A 25,009-nucleotide genomic window follows, 5' to 3' on the forward strand; every position below is an offset into this window, starting at 1 on the left:
CCTGGAGTTAAGGTATGGAGTCCACTGCCTGGAAGTGTGGTGGAGGCAGATTCAAGTGAGACATTCAAGGGGACACTTGTTGATTACTTAGGTAGAAATAGCATGAAAGAATATGGGGAAAAAGCAGGATATTGGCAGTAGTAGTGATGTTCATTTGAAGAATAGATCCAGATACAATGGCCTCCTTCTGTACTGTAACACTTCTGTGAACAGCTCATTAGTTTACATTTCTCTCACTTCCTGTACATGACAATCTATAGAATGCTGCATGACATAGTGAAATGAAAATGAAAATTTGACGAAATAAAATATAATGAAAATTTAATTTGACAGTTCTTTATTAAAAATAGATATTTCTATTTTTCCATTGACCAACAGGCAGTAGTTTGGTATTGTTAGTTTCACACAATTTATGAATAAATCTACCAAACAAAATCTTCACTCATGCACTTCAGTTGCTTTCATACCTATTCTGCAAAGTAAACCGATGACTAATGGTAATTATCTCCTATCTAAAATGAATGCCTACCACAGGTTATCAAACAATCAAGGTTATCTGAAATTTATTAGTCAAAGTAGAATAATATATTTGAAGTAAACTTTCTTTCCTGTTGAACCTGAAATTGATGCTCTTCACCAGGTGCCATTGTCACATTACTGCAAGACCTAATAAAGGAGTTAGTGAAATGAAATAAATAAATGTGAAATCTAAAAGTATCTCCAAAAATCAAAGCATAGCCCTTGACAAAATTTGGTCAAATAGCTCTTTTTTTCTCAAAATTCTCCAAGAAGAACATTATTTTTGCCTCCAATTTATGAACCCTTGTGCATTAGTCACAAAATATCAGCATACAGGTGTTGCACTAAATTGGATTGTATCTTTTATTGTAAGAGCATAAGAACAAATACAAGCTTGTTGTAACTTTACAGATCCCTTATAGAGTACTGTGTACAGTTTTGTTTTGCCTATTTGAGGAGAGATATCCATGAGTTAGAAGTAGGCCAGAGAAGGTTCACTACACTGATGCCTGTAATGAGGAATGATTGAATAGGATGGAGATTTCAGTAGAATGAGACGTGATCCTATTGAAACATATTTGAGGTGCCTTGTCAGGATAGATGCTTTCTTATGTTTCCACTTGTGGGAAAATTTAGAATGAAGGGGCACAGTTTAAAAATAAGGCATTTCACATTTTAGAATGTGATGAGAAATATTTTCTCTTCATAGAATACCTACACTGTGAAAGCTAGCCATTCAGCTCATACCAACCCTCTGAACTGTTTCCCAGTCAGACCCATCCCATCCCTATAACCCCACATGTCCCAGGCTAATCCTCCTAGCCTGCATATCCCTGGACACTATGAACAATTTCGCATGACCAATTTTTCTAACCTGCACATCTTTGGGCTTGAGGAGGAAACCAGAGCACCCAGAGGAAACCCAAGCAGACACAAGGACAATGTCCACACAGACAGTCACCCAAGGGTGGAATTGAAGCCAGGTCCATGGCACTGTGAGGTAGCAGTAAGGAGCACAGAACCATCATTTTACCGCATTCTTATCTTCAAGTCTTTGGAATTCTCTTGTCCTGAGAACACGAAATCTGTGTCATTGAGTATAATGCGGAGTTAGACAAAATTTTAGTGTAGAAGGGAATCATGAATAATGTGAGAGCAGACAAAAATGTAGAACTAAGCCGCAAACATATCAGCTAGAATACTGCACCTGGTTTAAGGTACCAAATGACCTACATTTACTCCTATTTCTTATGTCTTTATATTCTTATTGTTGAAAATATTGAGTACAATGTGTGAGAGTCCATGAATTCAATACATATCCGTACTATGTCAAAGCATTGGATTGGATAGAAAATGTAATTGCATTTGGATGGAGAACCGAGCCAAGATCTGATAGGTGATATTTAATGTACGTAAATACAATGATACATGGGTCAGTCTAATATGAATTTTGACTGACACTTTAGTGCAGCACTAAGCAATTACTGAAGATTCTAAAATTCAGAATAGATATTAAACTGACGGCATGACTTTAATTTCCCCGACTGACAGAAACTGATTGAGAGTGAGAGATTCTGTCTGACTTTACAGTCAAATATAGAAGTTCCCAAGACTCTGCCAGTGAAGAGCATGGGAATTCTGCTGGTGGCTAGGTCAAAATTTGTCTTTCCAGCAGCTTAACCTTGCATTGATTTCAATGCTTTTTGTGAGAGCTTGTTTTATGAAAATTGACAGTTATACTGTTTGTATTCCCAAAATAAAACTACTACAGCCATGGATCATAACTCCAGACCACCTATGGAACTACCAAAGTTTAATTACAACATTTGTCTTAATCCAAGGACATACAAGTAAAAGTTGACTGCAGCTATCAGTTTAGGGATTGATTGGGATAGTCTCTGGAATGTCAATCTGATGAGGTGTTAACGAAACTTCAAAGTAGAAAATGCACTGCAAACTGAACATGTTTGAACATCTCAGACTCTGAACATCATGATATTAAAAATAAAAGAACCGTCGAGTCAAGAGACATGTTTGTATTTTCTCTTCTTTCAAGAATCCACAGGGAACTAGAGTTAGAAGCTAGCTCCAGCTTTGGTCTGTTTCTATTAGTGGCCTAATGTCTTAGTGTGTGGATTAGTGTGCTCTGAGAACAACCGTTTAAATACCCCTGCTCTGTAGGTAAAAATCAAGGGAAATACTACCTCACAAACTGAACACTGACAGTTTGCCATTGCCAAAAGAAATCAGGGCAAAATAGTTTCAACCAATCTACAAAGCCCAGAATCTTAAATGAATTGTTCAACTTCATGATAAATGCTATCAGTAAATCCATGAACAGTGCTCCAACATTCAACTATCCACTCTTCGCGAACAGTTCTGAGACTGATCTGAACATCTTCTTCTTAACTCAGTTCTTATTTATAATGTGTCGAATTAATATTTTTTCTCGCATTTAGTAATTGATAAATCACTAATTTTGTAATTCATGAAATAGTGCATAAATTGACTCCCTTTAAACATAAGCTCATTTGGTTCTGGGGGAAAAAAGCATACATAAGAGAAAGGATACTTTTAAAATTAACATTGCTGCAACAAACAAAGGTGGTGACTCAGTGACAAAGGGGAGCCAGTTCATCCCTCTCCATCTGAGAACTTAACGGTTTGAAGTATCCTGTCTGGAGTTGTAACTAATTGGGAACCTCACTGGAGAACAGTTTGTAACACCACAAGGTTCTATAAATTGTTCTTTGGATATGAATAGCATCTTAGAAATACGTGTTCCTTTTCCTCTGCTACCATTTATTTCATGCTGTTTAAAAATTTATGTTGTCCCTCAATTATATGCCTCCTCTGAATAAGAACCAATAAAAAAAAAGATCTTTTTTATCACTCTGTGCCAATATTTGCTACAGTCAAGCTAAATTACTCAGTATGTTTCAAGCCTTGATAATTGAACTGAAAATGTACCTGAAGTGTTGTTGAGGACTTCCACTGAATTGAAATCCAATGTCAATTGCTTTGAATTGATTTAAAAATCAACTTGGACTGAATCTCGCCCCCACTAGCTTATCCTTATAATTCACTGTGAACTGATCAAAATCGTTATCACTTTAAGCCTTCCTATTGCAGGACTTTGATAGGGATTTGATCCAAAATAGCAGCCATCTGCAAGTAGGTTTCAATCAATTCTTCATGACGACAATAAATATTATTGAAGATGCAGTAACATGAGAAAATGTGATCTGCTATATTAATGTTTCCGGACACCATATTACAATGCAGTGTATGTTTGCTGGGGTGGCTGATGGATATGGTATAAGCTGGTAACAATGTCAAACGTTAAATAGTTCAATGCTTCCTATTGTCTCAAATGTATCTAAAACTACCTATAACGACCTAAGGATAATCTGAAGCCTGCATTAGTTCTGCTCATTGGCAACTTGACTGAATTCAGTGGAAACAAATGTCCAAGAAGAGCCTTGATGAAGCCTAAGAAGAGTGTTTGGGCCTCAGGGAATTTATTTGTGCTACAAATGAAACAGAACATAGGACTTAGCGGAAAGGAAGCAAGAAACTGAATTCAGTCAGTACATAGTCTCAAAACAATCAGTGACACTTTTTAATACAAAGGATGCATTTCAGGATGTGAATTCCATGAACTCACTTTGTTATAACCTGATAAAAGCAGTTCCTTGTGAATAATTGTTTACCAAGCTGTTTACATGCAGTGTGTTTCATCAGTCACAAGGATAGAAACATTAGCAGGACATAATACAGGAGGCCCATGCCAGATTGTTGGTGCAGGCCTTCAGCATCATATAGCACATGGAACCAGGGTCAAGTAGTTACTGGATTCTATACGCAGCACATTGAGGTGTCTGTGACACTAAGTAATGGTCCTGACCACATTGGACACTGATGAAAGCCATAAATTCACAGAATCTTACAGCACAAAGAAGGTCACTTAGCCCATCCTGCACCTACTGACACATCAAAAGAACTTCTCACATTATTTCCACAGCCCAGTATTTCCCCATAGTCCTACTAATTCAACCCCTTCAGCAACATGTCGAATTGCCTTTTGAAAAAGACTCCATGACCCTTCCTGGACCAGTCACCTGAACCAGGTCTTAACCATTAATGTGAGAAGTATTCTCCAAGATTCATCTCTTCTTTTGTCAATTATTTTAAATTTATGATGTTTTATTACTTATCCACTCAGTTTACAATATATCTCCAAGGCTATGAGCCATCCAGTGAAGTCCCACTGGAAAGTCAACCTTAATTTCAGAATTTGTGAAAAGCACTTTGTGATGTGTAATAACAGTTCCCTCATCTCCTTGCCTTAAATTGGGCCTATCACCCTTTGTCTGAACACTACAAAATGCCTTTACGCGTTTAGGACTGAACTTTGACTGCTGCTGAGTTTGATGAAATTTCCCACTATCCTGATTCAGGAGGATGTGCTCCTATTGATCTGCTATGTGTGGTGGCTGGTGTTAACTGGAGATAAAAGGCTCACTTTGATGCTTTGTGAGCTCACCGCAGCTGTAACAAGAGCAGTAGAACAGAAAACAGCTCTCTGTGGACAAACTATTCAGCTTAACTGATCAGAAATACAAGTGGCACTCTATTAGAGCAAATAACTGCACTTACTTTTCCCCACCTGTTTTTGTCTCCTTTCATCCATTCTCCACATCCACTGATCCTGGCTAATCTTGAAAATTGACAGAGTTTCTGTCTCAGTCACTAAGCCTGGAAATCAATTCCGCACCATAAGAACTCTTTGAATGAACAAGTTTATCCTGCACTGTGATCTAAATTTCTTGCAGTTGATCTTGTATCGACGACCTATTGTTTCTGTGCTTCCCAATTACTGGAAACAGTGTTTCATATTTTCATCACGCAAAGCATTTTCAGCAAATTATGCATTGTTTTAATTAAATAAACTCTCAATTTTCAAATGTTTATTAATGTTTAAATTTTCCACGTATTTTTGAATCTGCACTGTAAGCTTTCTAAAAGACTCTATAATCGCATGATAGTGCAGAGCCTAATTCGACATAGAGCAAACCAAGCTGGGCCTATCATCTTTTTTCTGAACATTGGCTGGGAGCTGGAGGGGTGAACAGGCACCACAGAATGTTGAGCATGGTTTGTTACCTTCCTGCTGCCTTGGCCTGTTGGCAATGGAGTCAATGGAAAGGGTGATTCTCCTGTATAGAAACCAATTGTTCCCCTTAAGTGGCTAATTAATGGCTTCTCCCTTCTGAAGCTGGCATTTTACAGTCACAGAATGAGCTTTTGTCATCTGAGGGGACTATTTGGTGACCCCCTGATAGACTCCCTATGCACTGAATTGGGCACTTTATGATCTAAGGTGTAATCTTTAAGACACCATTTGTAACACTACCCTTGACCTCACCCATCAGCTTCCCCCATTTACCCAACTTAACTTGCCATTGCCTGTGTCCCTACATCCCACTTCCTGAATTCTCAATATAACATCCATGATTCCTGATCGTGACCTGGTGCAGTCCCAACGTAGCCACCATTCTTTGCTGAGCCTAAAACACTGCTGGCCCTCTGATTGGCTGGCAGCTAACGATTGGAATTATGGTCCTAATGTATGGTCCTGGGGGTACTTTTAATGGCTCAGGTGGGGCTTACCCCACCTTTCTGACACCCTGGCAAAATCAAGTTCCAGTTTTTAAGAAGTTGTTAGCTCATTGTTGTCTTTTGGATTTTACGTTTTCTGCCTCCTGTTGTAAAATGTAGAATTCTTTCCTTTTGAAGAATGTACCCTGAGGAATTGGTTCTAATACATTCAAACTCAGGCCTCAAATCTTGTTGCTCACCTCAGCACCAAATCTACTCACATTTTAGAATATAATTAGTGTCATTTTGTTTTAATTGACATGTAGCACCCTATACACAGTACTGGAATGAGTAATCCCAAACCAAGCCTGGGAATGAGAATTCAAATCTTATGGCAGTTCACGAAATTGTATTTGATTTGTTAAATCTTGCAATAAAAATCCATAATACTAAAAGTAAATATTGTTATAAAAATCCAACTGATTTACCAAGATCCTGCAGGAAAGGGAATTAGTACCTTTACAGTACTTGGTCTGGCCAATACATCAATCATCTTGCTAACTCAAATGATCCAGAAAGCCAGGTACTTGGGGTGTATCAGTTGTACGCTATGATTTGATGGCAGAATCTAGAAGAAAGTTCTCTGTCAATATTTCAGGAGGATGGGGAATACAATGTCAGTGATGTCTATAATTTATTATAAAAGTACTGAATTCCATCTTCACATTTCAAGCCCAATAATAATGATTTTAAATATCTTCCTCAGTTTACAATAAGGTTAGAGAAATTGTGCCTGGAAAAACCATTAACAGCCAAATCAAAGGAGATGTGAGTGGCAACCTTTTTACACAGAGATGGGTAATGTGCTGCCAGGGGTGATGGTGGAGGCAGATATGACAGGGGCACTTAAGGGGCTTTTAGATACGCACACGAATATGTAAGGAATGAAGGGATATGGACCAATGGCAGGCAGAAGGCATTATTTAATTTAGGCATCATGTTTGACCCATTCCTGCCCTGTTCAATGTTCTATATATAAAAAGGCAGAAACTGTTGCAATAAGCAAATGAAGAAATCCTTATTTTAAAGTTAAACTATGACCATTCAGTTTCCTGCATTTTTTACTCTTTACCTTCCAGAGTCATGATAAGATTCTGCTTATCCGCACATTGTAGCCCTTCAGCCTCCGTAATCAAACACTCCCACTTCCACTACCTCCAATAGGAAACTGCCATCAAACACATCATCTTTTCCTCTTTAAATACTCCCAAGGTAGTTTTCCTTCTGTAACTCAATGGTCTACTTTTCTATCATCCCAACATCTCCTCCCCATTTTACATGGATTTTGACACAGATTTTGTAGTCAGCAACAAAGTAAAACCATTTGTTGTTGATCTTGAAGAAAGCTGCCCACAAATTGTCACACGTGAACTTACCCATTTCTGTCCACAATTTTAAGTCAGGCTTCAAGCCAAGGGAATATCCCAGCATGCGGCTGCAGAGAAGTCAGAAAGCAAGTCAAATATCCAATTGCATTAAAGCATTCTCATGGGTAGCAAACCAGTTAGTTAAAAATGTTGGTCATCCTTTCTTAAAACATAAATATTCAAATGAAAAAAAATCATAAATGGATTAAGTTAGAACCTAAAATAAAGGCAAATATTCCAACTCTATTTTTTTTAAACAAGCACAGTGATTTTCACCCCTGTGGGAAAATAATTGACATTCTGCAAAATATAAAAGTAGCTTTTGAATCTAACAGTGGCATTTGGAGCAATTATGTTGTTAGTATGCTGTTCAAAGCCCTATTAGACATCACTCAACAAGCTGCAGCTTTTTCTAGCAAGGTTAACAGCAAAACAGTATTGATTCTCTTAAATTCAATTACTTTCCATTGATTACATTTTACAAGCATCCAGAACATGCTCTGGAAAAGCAAAACATCACTGACAGCAACTTCTGCATCTTTGCATTATTCTGCATAATATAGCCTTCGCTACTGGTTCGATATTCTAATGAGAAACAATGCACTTGGCTGTACCTTACTAATGGAATAATTGTGAAAAGCACATAAAGATTGTTCTGTTTATTTCCAATAGTCACCCATAATACAGGTTGCACTGATATAAAATTGCAGGATTGTTTACAAGAGCAGGCAGCTGTTTGTTTTTAAGCACAAATGTGTTTCCTCAATCAAACTGAATAGATATCAATTTCAAGATAATTGAGAGCAAGACTTGTACACTCAACCTATTAATGAAATGTCATTTTTTCATACCAAGTCAAATGGGGCAGGTACACAATACAAACTTCAAAGGGTCAAAGTTTGACTCTTCAGCACAATACTGAAAGCTTTAAGAGACATACATCAACACGCCCCACAAATCAACACTTTAAAATAAAAATAAAAATAACTGCAAATGCTAGAAATCAGAAACAAAACAGAAATTGCTGGTAAAGCTCAGTAGGTCTGGCAGCATCTGTGGAGAGAATTCAGAGTTAAAATGTTTTGGTCAAGTGACAATAGACAATAGGCAATAGGTGCAGGAGTAGGCCATTCAGCCCTTCGAGCCTGCACCGCCATTCAATATGATCATGGCTGATCATTCCTAATTAGTATCCTCTTCCTGCCTTATCTCCATAACCCTTGATTCCATTATCTTTGAGAGCTCTATCCAACTCTTTCTTAAATGAATCCAGAGACTGGGCCTCCACTGCCCTCTGGGGCAGAGCATTCCACACACCCACCACTCTCTGGGTGAAGAAGTTTCTCCTCATCTCTGTCCTAAATGGTCTACCCCGTATTTTTAAGCTGTGTCCTCTGGTTCGGCACTCACCTATCAGCGGAAACATGTTTCCTGCTGCCAGAGTGTCCAATCCTTTCATAATCTTATATGTCTCAATCAGATCCCTTCTCAGTCTTCTAAACTCAAGGGTATACAAGCCCAGTCGCTTCAGTCTTTCAGTGTAAGGTAATCCCGCCATTCCAGGAATTGACCTTGTAAACCTACGCTACACTCCCTCAATAGCCAGAATGTCTTTCCTCAAATTTGGAGACCAGAACTGCACACAGTACTCCAGGTGTGGTCTCGCCAGGGCCCTGTACAGCTGCAGAAGCACCTATTCAATTCCTATTCAATATATTCAATTCCTCTTGTTATGAAGGCCAGCATGCTATTAGCCTTCTTCACTACCTGCTGTACCGGCATGCTTGTCTTCATTGACTGGTGTACAAGAACACACAGATCTCTCTGTACCTTTACCTAAATTGATTCCATTGAGATAGTAATCTGCCTTCCTGTTCTTGCCACCAAAGTGGATAACCATACATTTATCCTCATTAAACTGCCATGCATCTGCCCACTCACCTAACTTGTCCAGGTCACCCTGTAATCTCCTAACATCCTCATCACATTTCACCCTGCCACCCAGCTTTGTATCATCAGCAAATTTGCTAATGTTATTGCTGATACCATTTTCTATATCATTAACATATATTGTAAAAAGCTGCGGTCCCAGGACTGATCCCTGCGGTACCCCACTGGTCACTGCCTGCCATTCCAAAATGGAGCCGTTTATCATTACTCTTTGTTTCCTATCAGCCAACCAATTTTCAATCCAATCTCGTACTTTGCCCCCAATACCATGCGCCCTAATTTTACTCACTAACCTCCTATGTGGGACTTTATCAAAAGCTTTCTGAAAGTCCAGGTACACTACATCTACTGAATCTCCCTCACCCATCTTCAGAGTTACATCCTCAAAAAATTCCAGAAGATTAATCAAGCATGATTTCCCCTTCATAAATCCATGCCCTATCCTGTTACTACTATCCAGATGTGTCATAATTTCATCCTTTATAATAGACTCCAGCATCTTTCCCACCACTGAGGTCAGACTAACTGGTCTATAATTTCCTGCTTTCTCTCTCCCACCTTTCTTAAAAAGTGGTATAACATTAGCCACCCTCCAATCCTCAGGAACCGACCTCGAATCTATCGAACTCTGGAAAATAATCACCAACGCATCCACGATTTCCCGAGCCACCTCCTTCAGTACCCTGGGATGTAGACCATCAGGCCCCAGAGACTTATCAACCTTCAGACCTAACAGTCTCTCCAACACCAAATCCTGGCAAATATAGATTCCCTCAAGTTCAGTCAGGTACTTCAGTCACTGTTACCTCAGGGAGATTGCTTGTGTCTTCCCCAGTGAACACAGATCTGAAGTACCCATTTAATTCTTCTGCCATTTCTTTGTTCCCCGTAATATATTCCCATGTTTCTGTCTTCAAGGGCCCAATTTTAGTCCTAACCATTTTTTTGCCTTGCACATACTTAAAAAAGCTTTTACTATCCTCCATTATATTATTGGCCAGTTTACCTTCGTACCTCATTTTTCCTCTGCGTATTTCCTTCTTAGTATCCTCTGTTGCTCTTTAAAAGCTTCCAATTCCTCAGTTTTCCCACTTATCTTTGCTATGTTATACTTTTTCTCTTTTAACTTTATATGTTTCTTAACTTCCCTCGTTAGCCACGGCCGCCCATGCCTCCTCCTGGGATCTTTCTTCCTTTTAGGAATGAACTGATCTTGCAACTTCTGCATTATACACAAAAATATCCACCATTGTTCCTCCAAGGTCATCCCTGCTAAGGTATTGCACCATTGAACTTTGGCCAGCTCCTCCCTCATAGCTCCATAGTTCCCTTTATTCAATAGAAGTACTGTCACTTCTGACTGTACCCTCTCCCTCTCAAATTGCAAATTGAAGCTTAATGTATTATGATCACTACTTCCCAATGGCTCCTTCACTTCGAGGTCTCTGACCAATTCTGGTTCATTACACAATACCAGATCCAGAATTGCCTTCTCCCTGGTCGGCTTCAGCACCAGCTGCTCTAAGAATCCATCTCTGAGGCACTCCACAAAGTCTCTTTCTTGAGGTCCAATACCATCCTGATTCTCCCAGTCTACCTGCATGTTAAAATCCCCCATAACAACTGTAGTAACATCTTTGCGGTAGGCCAATTTCAGCTCCTGATTCATCTTACATCCGACATCCAGACTACTGTTTGGGGGCCTGTAGATGACTCCCAAGAGGGTCATTTTACCCTTAGTATTTTGCAGCTCTATCCACACTGACTCTACATCCCCTGACTCTAGGTCCCCCCATGCAAGGGACTGAATATCCTCCCTTACCAACAAGGCCACCCCACCCCCTCTGCCCATCAGTCTGTCCTTACAATAGCACGTGTAGCCTTGAATATTCATTTCCCAGGCCCTGTCCACTTGAAGCCACGTCTCAGTTATCCCCACAATATCGTATCTGCCAATTTCCAAAAGAACCTCAAGCTCATCCATCTTATGTCTAATGCTTCGTGCGTTCATATACAGTATTTTTAATTTGTTACTGCTCTCACCCTTCCCATCAACCCTTATTTCACTCAACCTTACAGCATGATCCCTTTCCGAGTTTTCTGCCTCATTGATATTGATCCCTTTCCGAGTTTTCTGTCTCATTGATGGAAGCTAGGAAAAGAATGGCTTTTATGCAGAAGATAGGGTGTGGTGAAGGGGGTAAAGAGTAAATGATAGGTAGACACAGAGCCAACAGAGAGAAAAGAACAGATGGACAGACAAAGGAGTGGGTAATGATCGGCTTGGGAGGATGAAAATTTATTAGTGGACAGTTAGTGGCTAAGGATGGGTGGTGTACAGCAGTAGACTATGTCATAACAAGGCCTGGTGTGAAGGGATTGGGATAAGCAGATGTGAAGGTTTCTCAAGCCCTAAAATTGTTGAACTCAATATTGATTCCAAAAGGCTGTAAAGTTCCCAAGCGGAAAATAAAGTGTTGTTCTTCCAGCTTGCGCTGAGCCTCACTAGAGCACTTTAAAAAATTATTGGTAAGCAATCTATTCAGACATGTTATGACATACTCTGGGGAGGTGGCACTTGAACATGGGCCTTCTATCCCACACATAGGAACACCACCACTGCTTCAGAAGACCCTAAAGAACTTCAAGTCCATCAATCTAATCACTTGGTCACGAATACCAACCCTTAGTATATCATCATATGCCCAACAAATGACTCAAGTGCAAATACTTGGAATGATCAGGCTGTGGGATTAACAATTTCTCAGCTTACCCTCTGAGTCAGTAAGTCTTGGATGACTGTCATTGGACTCTCAAGAATGCAAATAATTTAACATACCCTGGCACATGAGCTGGTGCTGCTTAGCTTCAGCAGATCTTTTGAGGTATATCAGGCAGCTTCAGGCCATGGCAACCCACCTCAACTTCAGAAGCAAGACATTGGGCTGCCCTGAATCAATCTAATGAAGCTGAAAGTAGACATTATGTTTTAATTTACCATATTTACATTTTTATTAAATAGCAAACTTTAGCCAGTGGCAGAGTCAAGCTGAAACACTATCATTTTATTGCATTTTTAATTTTAGTTTGCTTTGGCTTTTTTTTTCAAGAAAAAGAAATGGGTGAAATTAAATCTCCCATGGGAAATATTTCTAAGTTTTAACATTGTAATTGTATCCTTTACTAATAAAATTTAATTTCAACAAAAATGTTGAGAAGAAAAAGAAATTGTATCCAAACAAAATCAAAGGATTTTTTTTTGCCAGGAAAAAAAGAGAGTCATCTTACATTCAGTAGTATCTGACCTAACAGAAAAGTAATGTTTTGTTTCACACAATAACTGCTGTTTTTAAATACATTTTAAAAGTCCTTTGTTTGTTCATTGCCATTGACAATATTTTACAGAATAAAATACAAAGAAGAGAACAGAAAGGAATGAATCAGATTAGAATCCAAACTAATCCAAGGGGATAGAAATGCAATAGAACAGAAGACAATAGGATGGAATGGAAAGGGTGAATGGAATGGAAACAATGATACTTGAAATTCACAATAATATGTTACAATGAAGCACAAAATCCATCTCATTCGACCGGCCTGGAAATGGAATGGTGCCTGCCTGTTAGTATTGACCCAAGCAACACAAACAATCTGGACTTGCAGAGTTGCAATTAGGCCGATAAGTTCCACAAGATCCCCAATGCAGGGCTTTCCTACTGTCTAGCACCATTGCTGGGCGTGTTCAGCCACTGGTACAACTCAGAATTGGAAAAGAGTTCTGTACTATCGCATGACACTAATTTATACGTGATATTCGTTATATTAGATACTTTCAATGTGCTCCTGACACTGGTGGGCAATACACTGCCAATTGGAATTGTCTGCCAGTCTTCTTGCCAGTCATGTTGCTCATTGAGGAAATCATTTAATATCTGCATCATGCAGCGTGAGTGGTGGTAGAGGCTTCTTTTTGACTTTGTGGTACTGATGAAGTACATGTTTTTCAATCATAATGAAATTACCTTCATAATGTTATTTCCTCTCCACCGATTCCTGCTGTCCTCTCTATGCACCATTTCATAATTAAGTAGGAAAATAGGAGCATAGGAACAAGACTAGACCATTTGACCTCTTGACCCTGTTACACCTTTCAATGAAATCATAGCTGATTGTCTAGAATCATATTGCCACCCATTTTTCGCCATAACACCTTTGGTTAATGAAATCACAGATTTAAAAACAGCAAGCGATCCAACGAATGAAATCTTACAGGGGTCTGAGCGACAAGAGCGATGCTGAGATTTGTGGTTGAATCAGTTGAGAAGTTCTCCGAGACCTATCTCACCATTGGGAGTGTCTTCCTGCAACTTTTGTATATTTGCCAAATGGTGAGTTGAGATTCTCAATGGGCAGCGATAAATTGCCAATTAAAGGGGATTACAGCTTGTTAAATGTCTTAATAACACTGCAACTCACCTCAACAATATTCAGGTATCAGCAAAACAAGGCACACATTGTAGATTCTTAACGCGGTGGTCGAAGGGTACCTGGTGACTGTAACACACCAAAGGCTGCTCCTGGCCTCCATCCATTGGACACCAGCACACTCCATGGGCACCAGCCACATACATCCCACATCCACAAATATTGGCATCCAATGTATGCCAGCCTCTAAGAACCTGCATGACATATCTTTAGATTACTCCAGAATGCTTGAGCATTTCAATGTTGAAATGCAGGTGGTACCAGTATCTATGATTGCAATGTTTTAGCAAAGACACTGTACACTAAAGGATACATATCCAGTGCATGGACTGGACCAGTTGGAAGCTCAGTTCTCTTTGCTGTGACAGCATTCATGCATTGACTCTCTGAAACTGCTTGCTTATAGCATCCCTGATTTGCATTGCCTTAGGTGGCCTTGCCTTTTCATGCTTTGTCCCTCAGCCAGTGATACCAACCTCATAAAACTTATGTCTTGCCTTGCTGTTTAGCACAGACACAGAAGGCTTGTCATGATTGGCAGAGAGCCTCAGTCAAGTCAATGGAGATAGTTTGCACTCAAGGGGTCCCAGCACATCAAGCCAAGGGCTGCTTCTGATACCAGGCCAGTGGCTTGGACATGGTCGGTCACTGGCTTGGTGGACAGTGGCTCAGAATGAGTAGGTAACGCAAAGGGCATGAAGAGTTAACGGTGTTAGGGGTTAGGGTGGATCACAGAGAGTAAGGGAAACTGTTGCAGATAATACTGAGAGCAATAGAGCACGAGCCTTGATGGGAAATGGGTACATTTGTAGAGATGCAGTGAATGGAAGGCATTTGAGAGAAGATAGTGGCACTTATACTGATGGTGTGGACTTGATCATTGACTTTGCTGGGCATTCTTCTGACAACTAAGTCTGCACAGACCTGTGCAGCAGTTTTGGAATCGATGGGCATGGGCGCTATTGCTGGTCTTGGAAGAGGAGGTAGTCCCATGCCTGTTCCATGGGTCTCCAGGTCCCCACTCACATTTGGAGTCACCATTTTTCACCATCTTCCACAGCTGGGGCAAAGGTTGGAACCAAGCAAGGCAACTCCAGACTGACAGTGTTTGTCACAAACACAAGCAATGCCACTCTTTCAGTGGATATCCACTGAGTAGTCAGTCGTTATGGAAATGGCACATAGTGAAATCAGGACAGATTCAAACGCAACAGATGTTATGGGGGTTGGTTAGATAGCTAATGACACTAATGAGAGAAACATGGAAAAAATCTGGTTGAACTTCAGAGCAAGAATCCCTCCAATTAACTCAAGGCAACTTGCACATACCCAAAACAAAAGCATAAAATTTAGCCTAACCTCAATAACCATTCGCAAAGGGTTCCTCACATCTACCGCCATTTTTGTAGACAAGTGTTTCAAAAATTTCACCAGATCTGGCTCTAAGTTTTATACTCGGCAACCAGCGAAGATAGTTTTGAGTCATTTGTGCCCTTTGCTATTCCTGTTGCTTAGCTGGTCTTTTGGAAGTGCCCAGAAGCAGTGTGGATAACGAAATCCAGTTCTTCATCTCTCCCTGTAAGAAAACATTTCACTCAACTCACCAATACTGTCAATGTTCCAGCTGGGAATCACATCACTGACAGTTACTTGGCAAACTTCTGTACACCTTAACTTTACATAATCTTGTGACATTCTGCAGAAACAACAGTAATCTAGATATTCTAAATAGAGCAGTTTATTTTGGATACTTAACCAGACATCAATATAGCAATCACTAGTTGTGAGAAATAGACTGTATGGGTGGAATGTTACAGGAGTCTGAGTGACATGGGCTAAAATGAGGTTTATGGCAGAGCTGAACAAGAAGTCTGCAGCTGTTGGGAGCATCTCTTTTATGCATTTGAAAACAGTGTGGTGAGTTTGTCACTAGTCAAAGGCAAGTTGCGAGTTAACAAGAACTAGCATTTGTTATGTAAGGTAAGGTCGCCATTGTCCCAGAGGACCACTGGGCTACCCTATCATGAGAGAGAAAGATGACTAGTGGTGGTTTAACTCAAACATCCCCTACCTCAGGGGAAATGAGAAGTTGAAAAGGAAAGACCTTCGTGATAATCTCAGCCAATGCGGGATTTTAACCCACACTGTTGGCATCACTCTGTCTCACAAACCAGCCATCCAACTAAGTAAGGCTTAGTCTTATTAAAGACCCAATTTGCCTGATTGATAGCCAGTCTCCTAGTTTACTATACACATCTAACAAGCACAAAGTCAAGAAACTTGCTTAGTAAGAAACTTGCCACACTATTGTCAAATGCATAAAACAGTTGCTCCTGAAGTCTCCAGGCTTCTTGTACAGTTCTGCCATTAACCTCATTAGAACCCATGTCACTCAGACTCCTGTAACATTCCACTAATACAGTCTATTTCTCACAACTGGAGATTATTATATTGATGTCTGGTTAAGTATCCAAAATAAACTGCTCTGTTTAGAATATCTAGATCACTGTTGTTTCTGCAAAATGTCACAAGATTATTTAAAGTTGAAGTGCATGAAAATCAGTGCGGCTACCTGGCAACTTCAGCTCGCTACTTGCTCTGAATTAGATCCATGTTGCTTAAGAACAAACAGCATCTCATGGCTTGATCCACGTACACCAATCGCACACATCCACGGACATTGGTATCCAATGTTTGTCAGCCTTACTTGAATGGTATGGTGTCTGCTAGGCCACTCAGGAAGTACATACTTGCACCATTGAAATGCTGCAGTTGGGACATTTTGCATGCACAGATACACACTCACAGATTGGACCATACTTATCATTCACGCAATTAGTGCCAACCTGCATCCTTGCAGTATCCCTGACTAGCTGTACCATGCCAGTTAATGCAGTTACAGACCCCGCAACTTGCCTTGCTGGTGAGCAGCTCTCCAACAAGGGGCACACATTTTACTGGATAGCAGTGTGCTATGTCAACCTCACAAATGCCAGCAGCATCCACATCAAGCACACAGCATACACAGCAAGCAAGGAGTCACATCTCAACATCTGAGGAGAGTAGTCCTTATTGAAGTCAATGGAAACACCTATCAGTCAAGGATTCCTAGCAAAACAAGTCAAGGGCAGCCTCCCATTCCAGTCCAGGGGTTTGGGAACAGTTAGGCTTCTGGCTTCAGTTCCTTGATCAAGAAATCCTTAATTGTTTGGACTGAGGAATGGGCCATAGTCACTCCTACACCTCTGTTGTGGGCAGTCCGGAGAATAAGGTGAACATGGTTAAAGAGAGGTACACCCACTGGTCAGGGGGCTGGGCACTTCTCGCCAGAGACTGGCCTTTTGGGTTACCTAAGGGGATGGGCTGTCATCAATCCATGAGGGCCATCATTACAAAGTGAGAGAATTCAGGGGTTTTGGAGAAAAGCTGCAGGAAGGAGACTCGGCAAAATATCCTTCAGGAGGTGGGGTGTGCAGACTGGTGGGGGGTGGGGGGGGTCGTCAGGGAAATTACACTTGTAAGCAACATCATCAAATAGGAAAAGTGTGAATCTGAAGGGAGAGAGGGGGTCATACGTGGGTGGGGACATCATTTACGGGCAGAAACACCCTGGCCTCAATGAAGATTACTGTACAATCTTGACATGGTCACCTCACCTCATATGCCCACAGCTTGGGATATGTGGGCGGGAGCCGTTGGCTGGGGCCCTGGAGAGGTGCGTAGTCTAAGGGATTTATGGGATGGGCTGCCAGGAAAGGAGATCCGGATGTTTGGGTCTGCAATGAGGCATGGGACTGAGACTGGAAGGCACTGGGTGAAGAGCACCCATTGTCACCTTCCATTCTGCTGGAAATCAGAAAGTATACAATTGGGAAGAGAATGGTTACAACCACACTCAGAGTGGACTGCCTAATTACTTTATTTTTTGGTCATGAAGTGTGGATGTTACTGGCTAGGTTACCTTTGTGATTGCCCATACATGGCTGCTAAGCATCTCCATATTGTAATAGGCATGGAGGTACATGTAGGCCAGACCAGGTGAGGACAACAGATTTCCTTTCCTGAATGACATTAGTGAACCAAACCTTTTTTTTCATATAGAAATTACCTGTGGTCATCAGTAGACCAGCTTTTAATTTCAGATTTATATTGAATTTAAATTTCATTTTCTGCCATAGTGGGATTCAAACCCACGTCCCCAGATATTTAGTTTCGTTTGTCTAGATTTCCAGACCAGTGACATGACCACGACTCTATCAGCTCTCCCAAGTGTCTCAGCTGTGATTAAGGGTCTACAGGATCCGTAATGTGAGAGAATCTAAAGAGAAGCAGCATTTCACACTGACCCATACATTGTACAGGACAGAGACCTTTGGGCCATCCAAATGCATTGATTCATTGTTTGCTGCTCACCTCCTGGTATCAGACATCGCTGAATAACTCAGTTACCCCATTACCTCAGAGGCCAGAGAAAGAATAAGGATATCATAGAAGCAGGAGAATGGTGTCAACAGGACAACTTGTTCTGCTGTTTCTACATTCTGCAGCAGACTTTCAAAACAAATATCAGTCCACGGGTTCATTTTGTTGGACATGAAGTTATGCCTCATGTTGGCACAGTTACATTTGGGGTTACATAGAGAAACAAAAAGCCATCTAAAAGTTCTAAGCAGTGCCAAATCATGTACAATGCATTGCCACCTGCGATAGGCTATTGTGTGTATGGAATGAGCTGATGAAGTGGTAGATGCAGCTACAGCTCCAGCATTTAAAAGGCATTTGGACAGGGATAAAGGTTTAGAGGGATATGGGCAAACAACAGGCAAGTGTTACTAGTTTACTTTTGGGAATTTGGTCAGCATGGGTGAGTTGGACCAAAGGGTCTATTTCCATGCTGTATGACTGTATAAGGGAGGAACTGAGTGATTGAGATGAAAGTAATTCGTGGTGGTTCATGTCAGGGAAAGGTGATGAGCTGTTTCAAGCAGATGAGTAGGCAGGGCAGAGGGCATGTGTGGTTAGTGAAATGGAAGGTCAGGGAAGGTGAGAGTGAGTGAGGGATGATGTTGCAAGCAATAGTGAGAGTGACAGAACACAAGTCTTGGTATGAGGTGGGTGCAGTACAGAGATAGAGTGAGTGTGAAAAAGCAAAAAGAAAGGTGTGGTATTTATCCTGAGAGAGGAGAGAAGTTCAGCATTGCTGGCTGTTTTTCCATACTCTGGAGATGGCACTGAACCAGGTGCCAACCTGAAATCAGGCTGGCACAGGATCTGGTGGCACAGCCCCTTCTGCCGCTCCTCCAGAAAGAGGATTGTGCTCTGTTGCAGCACCTTCTTCTTTATCAGGATTTCCTGTTCATGAATGATAGTCATATCTTCACCCTTCTCAGATACATTCAGGAAACATCCTTAACTGAACTGGCTAGATTTGGACTGCCAGTGTTTATCCAGGTGCACAAATGGCGTGGATACAAGAGTTGCCTTTCTTCTAATGCACATCCATCAAGTGGTAAGTTATTCTAGGAACAGTGCTCTGTGAGATGGGATTGGAATTGGATGAGACAGATGCCATTAGAATGGCACGGGTTGTTAATAAAATGCATTTGGCAAAATAGGGTGAGAAAGTGTGCCCTGGGATTTCCTCCAAAAAAACCCAATACAACCTTCAGTTAGTGAAACAAATTATAAGGTTCAGCCCTATAATTCTGATTGGAAATGCATGTCCTTTTTTAATGTGCAACAAATTGTTATACTTAGAGGAAGAGTAGCAATTAGTTTTCACCTGAAAGTTAATTTGGTCAAAACGTCAGTTCTTCCGGAGTGTGCAGAGAGTGTGCATTATCACATTGAATGTTAATGTATTAGGATAATAATAGCATCAACTTTATTCAGTTCAAGTTAATCTACTTAATAAATGGCTCCCTATTAAGAGACACATCAGATATTAAACTGCCAAGAACAGAAACTACTCTGTAGTGTTCTAATGGATTGGAGGCAAATATTATGCACATTTATTAGGATGGGTATTTAAACCTCAATTAATCCTCCCCATCTCCTCTTTATTGGAAAAAATATGAAGAGAAACTGGAAATCTGTCATAAGTATCCAGTCTATACCTATTGCCTAATGTGCTGCCAAGTTGCTGTCAGCTGACATTCATCATTATTATGTGTGCTTTACCAAAACACAGGCCCTTGGTTCATGATTGTCTTTTTATGTCTGTCTTTACTGTGCCAGTCTTTTTTTTTTGCCAATTACTACCTTCAATTGCCGAATCATCTAACATTGATATTCTTCTTCCTCTTCATTGATTTCCTTTTGCTTTCTCCTTTTCCTTGAAATCTTCCCTCCAGAACATCGGTCACATGTCCATTTCCTTCAAAGATGTGCTCTAACCGGTTTCTCTGCTTTTTTCTAATGTTACCATAAGAAATTAAAACCAATGTTATAGAGCCTGCATGATGGTAACTCACAATAATAACCTCAGCCTGAGGCCAGTTGCTCAACAAGAGTTGATTAGAATCCCCACTTATCATGCTCACCATATTTCTAGAATCCCAATTTCCCAGTCTCTTGCTGCTTCCTAATAGTGTTGGTGGTAAAATTCTGCTGCATTGCCAATGGGTTGGGCTTGACACAATACCAATGCTCGCATCATCATTATTATATATAACATTGGATGTATATTGCCATACCAAGGCTAGAAGTAGTCAAATTGAATAACTTAACAAAATGTAAGAAAATAGAAAGATTACTCCACCAAACAAATTAAGTAACATTTTGTAAGTCACTAACATTCACCAAGGTTTAGTTGATTCCACTCTTGTCTAAGTCAGAAGGTTATGGGTTCATCACCCAATGACCATAACCTCAGCTGACACTTCAGAGCAGTGGGAGTGCTGCGTCATGGTTTGAATAAGATATGTAAACAGGTTCCTGGCTGCCCTCTCAAGTGGATGGAAAAAAATCCCCTAGTGCTATTTTGAAAGAAAGCAGGGAAATGTTCCCCAGAATTCAATATTTATGTCTCAAACAAAATCCTTATTGTGTGAATACAGGATGTCGTTTTTTTCCCCTACACTGGAACAAATATTACACATCAAAAGTACTTAATCGGATGCAAAGCTTTCGGGATGTCCTGACTCTGTGTAAGGTTTCATTTAAATACAATCTTTCTTTCACTTCAGATCAATAAAAGTACATATTAAGACAACAGTTTGAAGGTAATGCAATGTTCTTTCAATGTTCAACTGGGTAAATGCACCATTAAAACCACATGAGAAGATTCCAGGCTTGGAATGTTCGAACAGCGCTGAGCTCATTCCTGTCCCTGTATAGATGACATTTGTGCGACTTTCAAATCGAAGCTCCTAATCACGATTTAATCATTTTTGTTGCAAGGTCCATATCAAGTAGGATAATCCTACCAATGCTATTGGGAAATGGAGACATGCGAGCTGTTTGCAATCTTCTGACCTTTAAAAACCTAAGTAATATATTCCTGGATTGGAATGCTCTGCTGCCCCAGAGTGAGACACCTCCTTGACAGCATGAGTGTGTAAGATTAACCGATTAACCCACATCAACCCTCGAGATTACAATATTCTTTATGGTAAAATAGACTAATATGACAGGGAGTCACATGGGATTTGGGATTGCCTAGGGACAATATGACAGCAAGCAGAAAGGAGAAACAGCGACAGAAAGGAAAACTGACATAAAAACCACCTGGTATCGGAATGTAACTGCCTGTGCTTCCATATGATCGGGACTTGTTGAAAGGTTTTTGCAACACCAGTTTATCCCTCTGACCGTTGAAGATTTGACAATTGACCACAGGGTCAGGAACAACAAATTTTCACGTCTGCCAGATACCATCAGCTAATGAGACTCTTCATCACCTGAAACCTTATCTCCTTTTGACCTTCTTTTTCTCTGATTCAAGACATTGTGTCAATTAGCAGATGAGGTATTGAACAGGAACTGTGAGCATTGGTGTGCTATTACAGAACACTGGTCTGTAAAGTCAAGTGGTTTCAATTTCTTCCAGATATCCTTCTTTCTCACCATGCAGTAATGTGGAAAGTAGAGAGTTAACAGATTGTGGAGTGTTAAAATTGTTTCTCTCTCTGTGGACACGATATCTGGGTGGACAGGAGAAATGTGATCATACAAGGGAAACAAACACAAACGTAGGAAAAGACACAAAATGCCATCAAACAGGGGACACTGCTCCCCTCCCACTCTTTGAAGATTCTATGAAAATATCCGTTATGACTGTAACATTTCAAAAGACACGTCACTACATCAAAGGTTTGTCCTTGTAGTAAATGCTTGCAATAAAGACTTTCTAACTTCATCTTATTCATGAATCATAGAGCCATTGCCCCATAGTACATACAGACTATTTGCTGCTCTATCGGCAGGACTGCCACTGATGGAGATGTGCTACCGCATTTCCATGCTCCTGTGCCAGCCACCTAATTCTGGTGATGGTAATAAACATGTACTCAAGGAGACTTTAGAATAGGTAGAAGGCCACAGCAGAACTGTATCCTTTGTGGAGGTCATCATAATCTACACCATTGGTACAGCGTTACTAGTGAACATTGTCGTCAGTACAGAGCACAACAGTGAAGTTTTAAACAATATTTAGCTCCTTCCAGACTGGTGCTGAGCACTTTCATAATGTCAGCTAGTTTCTGTCCATCTTATTGGAAGATTTCCATGACTCGAGAACAGCCTGACTGAGACCCCAAGTCTGTACAATGTAAAAGTTGCCATTAATTTTTTAAAAAATATTTGTGTCTGTTAATATCTCAACTAATAACATTACCTGTAACACTGCTTTTGAGAGCTTGGTGAGACTAAGCTAATGCCTAGCATTAGTGGACTTCAAAGAAAGGACACAAGTAAGTGGCAGTGAACCTACTGGAGCCTGACCCTTCCAAAGTATACACAAAAAGGAATTTTAGACATGGAACAGAAAGACTGTCGGAAGCTTGCCCATCTCAGGAAAGCAACGAGACGCATATGCTGGAGTGTTAGAAAGATTATCTTTGCCACCCACTCCTAGACCTTATCTAGCTGAAGCAGTTTGTTGTAATAGTAGATTAGCAGATTTACAAGTTATCTGACTCAAAGGGAACATATGCTATTAAAGAGTAATTGTACTTTAGAATTCTCCATAACAAACAGGGATTCACGTTAAGCAATCCAAATCACCAATGTAAAACTGTACTTTGACCAGAACTGAATGCAACCAATAGTACTATTCCCAGATTACTTGCAAAATACATAGAAGGTTAATTTGTAGGTAAAATCACACTAACCTGCAGTAACAGTGATAATACAAAGTGATTTCCCTCAGGTTTACATTACTGCAGCTCCTTTCATCAGTTACTTAGTAAATACTAACTTGGAGTCTTGCAGTAAAATTTGGGAGATATGGGTTGAAGGAGTTAGCCCCATCTCCTTCGACCCCATTTCACTGATATGGATTGGCTCCAGTGAGTCCTACAAAGGAATTGGGGATTCTTTTGGTAATTCAGATGTTATTTCTTCAGTGGCGAATTTGACCCACAAGTCTCTAAAAAATCCAAAGTTAATTTAATGATAAAAATGAACTGTACAATTTGGAGGAGAATCCAGAGCTGCAAGTAACGGGGGCTGCACAGGACCAGCTCCAAAGAAGCTGTTAAAATTCCTGCTATTTAAAGTATCATTATTGTTCCCATTGTCCAAAGGGGGATTATAAATTAATCAAAGAATCACACTCAAGTGAGTAGGATCACAGTTTCCATTCTTGACTCTGAACAATCACATCAACTAGAGAGAAGTAGTTCCCAGATATAATGAACTTCTGCAAAAATTTAAAGTCAAATCATTTGGATCTTGAAGCAAGGATTCACTGCTTTGGACCTTACAAAACAAAGTTCATTCCCACCATCCAAAGTATATTGTTTTTGTAAGTACAAGACTTCATTTAATCCTCTTTGAATTCAAACACCACCTCCAGTACCACTCTGTCAATAATACGACACCAAGTCTACAAGGTAATTTCCTTCACAGCCTCATTCAGCAAGAGGATAGCCGATAGCTTGGAGTCCTGCAGCATCTAACTTTGACTGTTGCGCAGGACTTTAGCACCCTAGAGTATCCTTGTGATTTCCTAACAGAGCTGCTCCTTAAACAGCACAGTGTGGGCAGAGTTAAGAAGGAAGAGGAAGACAGACAGAGAGCTGAACAAAAGCTTGGATCTAGTCATGTGAATTTTAGAAACACATGCAGAGCAGTATATGGGTAAACCGACTAGCATGATAGACTTCACGGAGCAGTCTTTAAATAATGTAACAATTAGATCAGAGTTTGTAAATCTTGGGTTGGCATGTATTGCAATATTTACTATGAATATGCAATAAACAGTGTTCTAATGAAGCCTATGCCGGAAGACAGATCTTCACCTTGCCATTTCAATGGGTGACACAGTAGCTCAGTGGCTGGCACTGTTGCCTCACAGCACTAGGGACCTGGGTTCAATTCCAGCCTTGGGTGACTGTCTGTGTGGAGTTTGCATGTTCTCCCCATGTCTGCATGGGCTTTCCCTGGGTGTTCCAGTTTTCTCCCACAGTCCAAAACTGTGTAGGATAGGTGGATTGGCTATGGAAAGTAACCCATAGTGTCCAGGGTCCATGGGAAATGTACTTCTGAGGGTCAGTGTGGGCAGATTGGCCTGCTTCCACACTGTAGGGATTCTATGATTCTATATTCTCAACCACTTGAACCCAAACTCCAGGATTTGGGCATAAAAGCAAACAACAAGTTGACATCTGCTGAGTGTGAACAACTGAAAATCTAGAGTGCCATGAATGGAAAGTATTGACCTCCATACTTAGTTGCTTCTTCAGTCCTTCCTGAACAGAGGCTGCACATCAGGAGAGCTAACCTCTGTACTTTAATGAGATTTCTCCATTCCAAATTCAAAAGAAGTCTTCATAGGGCATACAATAATTATTTTTTTGGATGGT

Source organism: Hemiscyllium ocellatum, chromosome 4 (assembly GCF_020745735.1).
Source record: "Hemiscyllium ocellatum isolate sHemOce1 chromosome 4, sHemOce1.pat.X.cur, whole genome shotgun sequence".
Classification (NCBI taxonomy): domain Eukaryota; kingdom Metazoa; phylum Chordata; class Chondrichthyes; order Orectolobiformes; family Hemiscylliidae; genus Hemiscyllium; species Hemiscyllium ocellatum.